The sequence below is a fragment of the Vicugna pacos genome, chromosome 17 (genome assembly GCF_048564905.1).
Source record: "Vicugna pacos chromosome 17, VicPac4, whole genome shotgun sequence".
NCBI lineage: Eukaryota > Metazoa > Chordata > Mammalia > Artiodactyla > Camelidae > Vicugna > Vicugna pacos.
Genome location: NC_133003.1, coordinates 8026043 through 8036342, shown reverse-complemented (window position 1 = coordinate 8036342; position 10300 = coordinate 8026043). Strand labels below are relative to the sequence as shown.

Here is a 10300-nt window from a genome sequence, read left to right as displayed (position 1 = left end):
AAAGCGAGAGAGAAGCCAGCTGGGGCTGTCCTGGGAATCCGGAATAGCAGCATTAAGAGTCTGAACATGTCTCATTACATTCCGGAAGTCAGGAAAGATTCCAGACCAGGGCAACGCCATGACCAGTGACACGATCTCCGGGAAGATTTGCGTCACGATGATACTGAAGATAAATTGCAGTGGAGAGAGACTGAAAATCAGCTGAACAGCTTTAACAATCATTTGAATGATAGCACGGGGTATCTAAGATACAGTTCTGTCAGGAGATGATGAAACAGATATCACTGTCAGAGAGAGAGGCTGGGGGCTGAATCTTGTGGATGTCTGGGATGATAAGGAGGGAGGTTTTCATGAAGCAAATAATGTGGCTCATATTCTGGGAGAAGAAAAATAAGGATAAACTGGGTTGGGAAGAGGAAGCACTGAGTCCTGCTACAAGCAGGCAGTTTGGGTTTCCAGAAGAATATCCAGATGAAGATGCCTCACAGGCAGTTGGAAAGGAAGATTCAGTTCTGGGTGGGGTTAGGGGGGTTGTTGGACTGTGAAATCATATCCTCTAGAGGTAATAATTGAAAGTCTGTGCTTACCCTATGGTCCAGCAATCCCACAGCTGGGTATATATCCAGAGGAAACTCTAATTTGAAAAGACACATGCACCCGTGTTCATGGCAGCACTATTTACAATAGTCAAGACATGGAGACAAGCTAAATGTCCATCGACAGATGACTGGATAAAGAAGCTGTGGTATATTTACACAATGGAATACTACTCAGCCATAAAAAAGAATTTAAAATGCTATTTGCAGCAACATGGATGGACCTGGAGGTTGTCATTCTAAATGAAGTAAGTCAGAGAGAGAAAGACAAATACTATATGATATCACTCATATGTGGAATCTGAAAAAAGAGAAAGAAAGACACTAATGAACTCATCTCCAAAACAGAAACAGACTCACAGACATAGTAAACGATCTTATAGTTACCCAGGGATCAAGGAGATGGGAAGATATAAATTGCAAGTTTGGGATTTGCAAATACTATCTACCATATATAAGACAGACAAATAACTTTATACAGCAGAGCACAGGGAACTATATTCAATATCTTGTAGTAACCTATCATGAAAAAGAACATGAAAAGGAATATATGTATGTACATGCATGACAGGGACATGATGCTGGACACCAGAAATTGACACATTGTAACTGATTATATTTCAATAAAAAAAATTTAAGTCTGTGGAATAGTTTACTAAGAGAAAAATACAGAGGTCAAGGAACAAAGAGAAAAGGCAGAACCTTGAGGAACATCAACATTTTGGGGGCAGACAGAGGAATAAGGAAACAATGGAGTTTTGTCAGGCGGTTCCAGAATAGACTGCACACCTGCTCTGTGTGTCAGAAGTTCAAGTTCCTAACAATAGTATAAATAAATGCATCTATTTATCTTCCAGCGCGATTCTACCTGCAGGATTGCAGATGTCTCATTCATGTCACCCACAACATCCCTTTTTTAGGGCTGTTTATTATTCATCTTGAAATGACAGGATACCGGGCACTTGCTTAAACCCTGAGGAAGACAGACTTTCTGCTGTAACAGACGCAAGGGAAGAGGAGGCAAAGTGCATGCGTCCACCTTAAAATAAAAGCAGGATTCGGGATCTGGGTTTACAGACATAAAATCCCTTTGTTGGTGTGAATTCTTTCTCCATCCAAAGAATTTGGGGGGAGGAATTTCATTGGTGTTTGTTTATGGCGAAACTAATTTTTGGCATGAATTGTGAAATTCTGGTAATTTTTTCATTGAGGTTTTTATACTTCTCTGTACTTCAGTCTCTGTATGAGATCAGCAGTTGATAAGGATGCCGGAAGAGAGTAGTACCAGGGGGCAAAAGACAAACCCGGTTGAACATCCAAGAATCGCAATAATTCCAATTTTTATAACCCAAGGACTTGTCTTTCTGGAGGTTGTTACTATCTTTTTTTTTTTTTAACTTAAACTTCAGTTTGATTAATAGGCTCAAATCTCCAGGCTCCAAAGGCTAGCCCTCCCTAGCCCACAAAGTTGACTTTATGTTCCTCAGACCAGCGGTCCTCACAGTGCGGTCTCACGGCCGCCAGCATCAGCATCACCTAGGACTCGTGAGGGACACGCATTTCCCAGACTCGTCCCAGACTCAGTGATGAGAAATTTGGAAGTGGGGCCCAATACCCTGTTATAACACCCCTTCCTGGCAGTCTTACTTTGAGAACCAGTGCTTTAGACCAATGTTAAAAATTCCAAGGATCAGTCCATCACCCACGGGACAAAAATCTCAACCCTTAGCCTCATCAGCACATTCCTTTTACAGATGAGAAGTCTGATCTTCTACTGTATTCCATAGCTAAGTCCACTTGGATCTGGTGTTCTGTTTGTCAATAAAGGAACTACAAAACGGTGATCGATAAAACAGATAAGGCTAATAAATAAGAATGGAGCTGAGCTGACAATTCAAGAGGACAAGGTGTAGAAAAATACATTTTTAAAATTAACATTAGTTGAAAAGGTAGAAGAGGTAATAAAATTAGCATTCTCATATTAGAAAAGGATGATAAAACCTATGGTCTTAAAATATATATGTATTTTCCAGCACTTGCATTGCATTGGCCAAAATTAGTGTTACTTTCTGCATCACCACATCCGTGGGGATAAAACGGATATGCAGCTCCCCTGCCAGTCTCTCTCTATTAATAGGAATCAGGGCTTCTCAGGGACTAAAAGCTCAGCTAATAGCAGAGAAAAATCAATATGAGTATGGAACATCTTGTTGCCTCTAAGCAAGAGACTTTCAAAAATGTCTCAGGAGCGATGCCAAGAAGACAAGGGAGGCAGCTTAATGGGGTGCACACGCTGCACTGATTTGAACACCATGAATCATTATAGTGCGCTGGGATAACGTGTCTGTGAAAAGCCTTCTGTGCATAATGGTACCCAGCACTGAAAACGTGTAAGGTACACAGAGAGGTCACTGGAAACTAAAATCATATTTGGGCATTTTTAAAAATATTTTAATAAGTAGGTTAGAGAATTGATATTTAGAGATGTTCTGTGTCTGATTTTTCTTCTCAGCACATAAGAAAGAACAGATGAGATAATTTTAAGTCAAGTAACTCAAGGAAAGTTGGAGGTTTTCCTTGGTTGACCAGAAGAGTGGTCAGCTCCTATGGTCACACGTAAGGCTGGTGCATGAGGCAGTGATCCAAAGAGAATCTGTTGCCTAGACCCCCTCTCCATCCCTTAAATGATGAAATCACTGGGTGTTTTTAGTCAAAAATTACTGAGAAACCAAGACCTCACGAAGTAAAGGCTCACTGCCTGGGGCGAAGATGTGATGGACACAGGAACCCTTGGGGGCGCTCCACGTTGCTGATATGGGACATGGGCGTCTGATGGTTCACTGATGTGGCAGCTGAACCTTGCGTGACTCTGAGACAAAACATCAGCCCAGGATGGAATCAACTTTCAAGAGCTCCACTAAGATCCCACATGCCAACCAAAACTAAGGGACTGATCTCCCAGGATCTGTGAACTCAGCTGGTCTGACGCGGCATTCTGTATGACCGTAACTCTAGCAAAGTATAAACAGTGAGAAGTATAAAATACAGGGAGGCTATGAATCAAGTTCATAAATAATGAAAACATAAATCAAATCCATAGTGTAAATACTTCTTAATCATTTAAGCGGAGGTATAATACATTCTGAATCCCACTGAGATTACTTGAGTGTGTCTCTGCATGCATGTGCATGCTGTCTGCTTTGAAAATTTGTGAAGCTTTTGAAATGCAATTGGTAGAGATTTGATTGAAATATTTAGGAGAATTTGTCTACTTAAATGTGTAAGCAGCAATTAAATATTGAAGATGATTGATTCATAAAATATGTTTTTGATTTATTAGGGGCAAAGGTAGCAACCGAATGTTGAGGAAAGCATTTACTAATGAATGAGATTACAGATACGGGCGTTCAAAAGTTACCGAGGGTAGCTAATAATTTTCCCTACATAAAAGAATCTTGGTCATTAAAGATCCTAGGAGCAATGTTATTCTCTGATTTTTTTTTTCCTAGTAGGAATCTTGCCTCCAACATCATACTATGCCTCCGAGGATGGGGCTTTGATTTCTCCTTCCTTCACCCGACAGCGCAGGGCTGGGTGTTCACTGCTGTTGGCTGAAACTAAAATTCAGCAGGCAATCTATAACATAAATATTTTCCATGATCTACTTCAATTATTTGGAACGGATAAAGGGGGAATGGATACCTCACACAAAGAAAGCGCTGATCTCAGCCATCCACTGAAAACAAGAAGGATAAAATACAGCCCCAGCATCCCTTCCAGGCCTGAGCCCGGAGAGGTGAGGCAGACCCGGATACAATGCCAACCTCACTGACATCTCTGACAGCAAACATCAGGCTCTCATTGGACACCCCAGAGAGAAATGTGTCTGTGTGTGTGTGCTCCACGCACCAACAGAAACCCAAATGAGCTGTGCGATGCCTCTAACAAAGACTCAGGCACAGTTTCCAACTTCACAAGCCAACCTGCTCAATGTCCATCTTTTAAAAGGAGTCGTGGGTCAGCCTGGCGTGCTTTTTAGAGCCTCATAGTTTGAACTTAAGAGAATTGTTTCAAGTCGCCAAGGATCATGGCAGAGATGGCATCCCGTTTACAAAACCGCCGTGTGGAAAAAGCAAACCTCATTATAACCATGCTGATCCGATGCGTTAGCTCCTCCACACAACAGTCAACAGTGCCCCCAAAATGTCCCCGCACAACAAAGGCTTGCAGACAGAGCGTCTTGGAGCCTCCGGTGATGGGATGTGACAGGAGCCAGCCACCCAGGGCAGGTTCAATCAATGTTAATCGAAGCAGAAGTGATTCAAAGGCAAATAGGAGTCCTTGAGAGGTGAGAGGGGGGCTCAGGGATTGAGACTCCCTGCTTTTCCCATTACCCCCTTCTATTTAATTACTCGTCCCAGCCGGTGAATTGTAATTTGATTTGCTGTCAGGTGACTCTCGGCTGGTCTCCTATGTTGAGTCCTTCCTTTAAAGGAAAAATCTCTGATAACCTGTGGCAATGCCTGTTTCACGGGAAGGAAACTGTCCTTTGCGAGTGGCTCTCAGATTTACAAGGTCTCCTTTCCAGATCCTAAGGCAGCAGAGGCATCAGAGGGACCTGGGGGAACGCTGCTCAGCGCTGAGTGGTACACACTGCGGTGCTTTCTCTGGGACGTTATTATTTCTGTAACTGCCTAGCCCCAGGACTTTGAATTTGCCTGGGCTCCCCTCAGAAGCAGACCCTAAGGCAGGAATTTATGTGCAAATAAACTACTTATTGGAGAGGTGATCCCGGGAAATACCAGTTGAGAAGGGAGGTATGAAACAAGGAAGGGAAGGCAGCCAACAAAAGTGGGTTAGCAAACTAGTTCCCATCAGGGGCAAACGCAGTGCCACCTCACGGGGACCTCAGAGCCAGCGTGGAACAGGCCAGTGCACCCAAACGGGGAGGGAGCTGGGGTGTTTATACACCGACACTCCTCAGTCTTGGCTGCGGGCTCACCTTAGGGCAGAGGGGAGAACACCCCAGCACTTCTGGCCTGGGATGCACACAGGTGCCCCCCAGAAAGCCCCCAGAAATATGGACAAGGCACCAACCACATCTGCTACCACCATCTGCCTGCAAATATGTAAACTGCTTTAAACGCCAGTGATCCTCCAAACAAACACACGAGGACACCGCCTTGTGGATAAGCTGCTGGAGGAACTAGGAGGAGGTTATGTCCATCCAACAGGAGGCTGTCCCTTGATGCAGGCTTTAGGAACTAAGGTTAGAGCCAGCTTCGTGTTGCTGAAAAATCTGACACTGTTTGGCCTTTTAGTGAGTGCCTGCTCACTGACCCTCGAGGGAGCTCCTGGGCTTAACGTTCACATCCATCAGGACCTCGTCTGGATACGGTGCTCTGAAACCTCAGAATGCTAGAGATCTCAGCACACGGTGGGCTGAAACCGGACACACATATATATACACACACATATATATACGTATATACATACGCACACACATTTTTAGCTTAAAAAATACCTATGTTTAAAATAAAAACTTTCCTTCTCAAACTTATTTGCAGTGAGCTGGCATACACCTGCCGAGCTCAGACAATAATTGTGGTAGGCAGGCAGGCGCGGACGGTAGGTAATTGCCCCAAGTTATAAGTAAGGGCAATAACAATCCCAAGGTGAGATTCCAGGGGCTGGAAGGGGCAGCACACAATGGTAAAGGGACCAGGGTCCTCCTGACTTTGAAGTGCATCCCAGCTGTGACTCTCTCACCTGCTGCGGGACCTGCCTGGCCCAGTTACCTCACCCCTTATGCCTGTTTCTCACCCAAGTCATGGGAGTCAAGGACCTACCTCACAAAGTTGTTCTGATGATGACATGCGCCAGTGTTTGTAAAATGCTGTGCCCAGTGCCCAGTAGGTACTAAATACTCAACAAGTGTTACCATATGATCCAGCAATCCCACTCCTGGGCATATATCCACAGGGAACTCTAATGCAAAAAGACACATGCGCCCCAATGTTCATAGCAGCACTATTGACAATAGTCAAGACATGGAAAGACATGGAAACAACCTAAATGTCCATCTGGACAGATGACTGGATAAAGAAGCTGTGTTTTATATATATACAGTGGAATACTACTCAGCCGTAAAAAAGAATAAAACAATGCCTTTTGCAGCCACAAGGATGGACTCAGAGATCGTCACTCTAAGTGAAGTAAGGCAGAAAGAGAAAGAAAAATACTACATGATATCACTCATATGTGGAATCTAAAAAAAAAAAAAGGACACTATGAACTCACCTAAAAAACAAAAACAGACTTGCAGACATAGAAAACAATCTTATGGTTACTGGGGAAAATGGGTGGGAAGCGATAAATTTGGGAGTTAGATATTTTAAAATGTTAGCCATTATATATAAAAATAGATGTTTTTAAAAAGTTTCTTGTGTATAGCACAGGGAACTATGTTCAATATCTTGTAATAACCTTTAATGAAAAAGAATATGAAGATGAATATATGTCTGTATATGCATGACTGGGACACTGTGCTGTACACCAGAAATTGGCACATTGTAACTGACTATACTTCTGTTAAAAAAAAAAATCCTCAACAAGTGTTAGTTGCTGTCGCGTTGTTACGACCAGCTGAATGACTTCAAGGTAGAAATCAGGAAGTGTTCTTTCTACTACGCATGCCTTGAAGTCCAGGGATCATGAGGATACTACAGACCATGGCAATCAGAGCAAAGCCCCTGGCCACCCAACATGGAATGAGTTATCTTAGCTCTGGTCTGCATCACATCCTGGTCATCCTGGAACCTCAGGTGCGGAGGAAGAGAGGAGAGTGCTTTCTACCAACGTGGCAGAGGCAGCCTGATGAGGCCTGAGATGGGTCACCTTCTCCCCCGAGGTGACCTCTGTGTCCGTGTTTAGAGACTTGCCTGCCCTCAGATGGCCTGGGCCCGGCAGTGAAAACAGGCGTGCAAGGTGTGCACATCGAAGTACATGTAAGTTTCCCTTTCTGTCAAGGCAGCAGCGTCATCTCCGAGAAGGAGGGACAGCTCTGCCCCGCTCCACGGAAGGAGGAATAAGGTGTGGCCACGTGGGCACGGCAGGGAGCAGCGTGTTCTCCCCTCCTGACTTCCGCCCGGGAATCATTCATTCCAAAGGCTTCCAGCAAGGAGGTGAGAAGCCACTCTGAGGTTACTCAGTGACCCCGAGCAAAAGCCAACTCAAAGGAATGTTCTTTCAATTCTTGATTAACAAATACACTCACCACCCTGCACTCGGTGCTGCCTCTGCCCGGCGTGGCCCCCATCTAAGTACCACCCACGGGCCGTCCTTCTAAGGGCACTTGTCACTGCGGGAAGCGCCACTACCCTCACATAGCCACATATTTTGTGGATGAGGAAACTGAGGTTCAGAGGGCTGGGGGCTTGTCTGAGGGTCTCACGGAAACAAATGGGCTCCAGAGGGAGAAAGCGAGGGCAGGGCGCAGCTCACTGACCCAGCAGGGCTCTGTGATGAGCAGAGATTTCTAGAACCAACTCTCATACGGAGAGCAGGAGCGCTGGTCACACGCACTGACCCCACGCCTAGCTGTTTCCAAAGGAGCCGCGGCACCGCCTCCCACTGGGATCCCCAGCGGGCCGACCCAGTGCAGGGCCACCCCGGACCCCTGCAAAGCCACCGAGGACACAGCATCACAGGAATCGGACAGAGACCTCGCCGCGGAGTCAGCTGAAGGTGTTTTATTGCGAGGCAGGCACGGTTACAGGACCCCAGCCAGAAGCAGACCCAGACACAGAAGAAGGGGCCTCGTTCCCACCTCCTCCAGAACAGCCAGCCAAGCAGGGGGTCCCCGGTCTCGGCTCCGCCTCCGAAAACCACCCACTTACTGTGGGTTAGTTTACGTTCAGGGTGTTTAAAGGCACTTTGATACGCATCATTTCTCCCCCATTCCAGCTGCAGGATCGGTCAGGAATTAAATTTCAATCTACAAGGTGCAAAGTAACATACATACCAGATATGGTGCAAGAGTCTAGGGTATAATGTATAATTTTTAAAGGCCATTTCTTTCCTTCTGTCTGTCTGTCTGTCTCCCTCCCTTTCATTTGGTGGGGGAGTAATTCGGGTGTTTTTAATTTATCTTTCTATTTTTTAATGGAGGCACTGGGGATTGAACCCAGGACCTCGTGCATGCTAAGCATGCGCGCCACCACTGAGCTGCACCCTCCTCACAATATACGTTTGATTAGACTTGAAGCAACACTGCACCGAGACCGCTTCAGTAGTTAAGTAAATGTGACTTGGGCCATTACCTGGCTCCCAATGTGGAGGAAAAAAAAAAAAGGAAGAAAAGTAAATGTATTTTTAATCTAAGGATCAGAACCATGCACATCGAACCACGCAACACCATTTAGGAGGTACTCTGGAATTGCAATTCAGAAAATCCCTAGGGACAGAATTTGTTCATAAACAAGGCTAATTTCGGCAACAGAATTATATTTTCCCAAGTAATTCTTTTCTTACAATCCCCAGGGCCCAGAAAAAGAAAAGATGGAGGGGAAAAAGAAAAGCCGACCATTGAAAAGCATCCAGGATTATGTGTCAGTGAGGTGACAACAAAGCAAAAATAGTCCAATCTGAACCGCCGCTCAGGCAGCACAGTCTGAAGGAGGCTGGGCTGGAGTCCCGGGCTGGGGGCTTCTGGGTTCCAGCTGCTGGGTTCTGTCCTGGGGACCAGCAGCATCCCCCTCTATGTCCTCCGGCAGTTCCCAGGACACCCGAGAAGGTGGTCGGTCCTCTGGCCAAAAAGGGGAGCCTGTAGAAGGACACACAGGAGAAGGCCTGTCATCCGACAGCCAAAGGCTGATGGAGTCTAGGGCAGAGGGATTGACCTTGCTCACCTCCTCCAGGCTGGCTTCCTGTCACCTCCCGGGGAAGGTGGCTTCGTGCTTGGGAGCAGCCAGTGGTGTGGAATCTCCGGGATGCTGTCGTGAGCACCTTGGGGTTACCCGCCACCTTTCCATCCATCGCCTCTCTGTTGACAAGAGCAGAAAATAAATTCCCCTGCATCACTTGTCATTGGCACGTTGAGAAGAAGGAGACAACAGAGCAACACAGACACACGGAAAGGAAGGGAGGGAGGACAGGAGGGAATAAAACTCAGAAAGGATACTTTACCTGCCGCCTTTCCCTGGGACTCCCTTGGGCCGCCGGATGCCGACGGGAGGCTTGAAGTGCTGTCTGAGAGCGCCCAGAGGTCTCAAAGGTCTGAAAGGTCTGGAAGCATCATTCCACAGCCGGGCGGGCACCTGAACTCAAAACTCAGCTCCTTGAGAACCTCAGCCAGCCTCGCCCCAGCTCTCCCGAGCGGATCCTGCACTGAGTACCACACAACAGAGAGCAAAACGCGGTTGGAAGTGAGCAGGAGGTGGTCCTCCTGTCCTCGGCCCCAGGGTAGCAGGTAGGGGAGGGCGGGGGGCGGGGGCGGAGGGGCGTCCACACCACCTGGGCTTCTCCTTGGTCAGGTCAACCTTCAGCTCCCAACTCCCAGCTTCCCAGCAAGTGACAGATCTCTCAGAAGCTTCCCCCAGGCCCATGGTCCACGCTCTCTGGTTCAATCTAGCATTGCCTGGGGACTCAAAAGCATCACTTGGATCCTGAGGGGAGTTTCTGTCACAGGTTTCCTGCCTCGGGCA

The 10300-nt window shown here is 46.5% G+C and overlaps 1 long non-coding RNA gene across 1 annotated transcript; it reads right to left on the bottom strand.

Annotated features, from left to right (window-relative positions):
* Positions 1 to 9081: 9081 nt before the first annotated feature.
* On the bottom strand, positions 9082 to 9966 carry LOC116283909 (uncharacterized). The gene is made up of 3 exons (XR_004193581.2): positions 9783 to 9966; positions 9506 to 9639; positions 9082 to 9420 (listed from the first exon to the last, which is right to left on the bottom strand). It is a non-coding gene; the product is annotated as an uncharacterized lncRNA (long non-coding RNA).
* Positions 9967 to 10300: the final 334 nt, after the last annotated feature.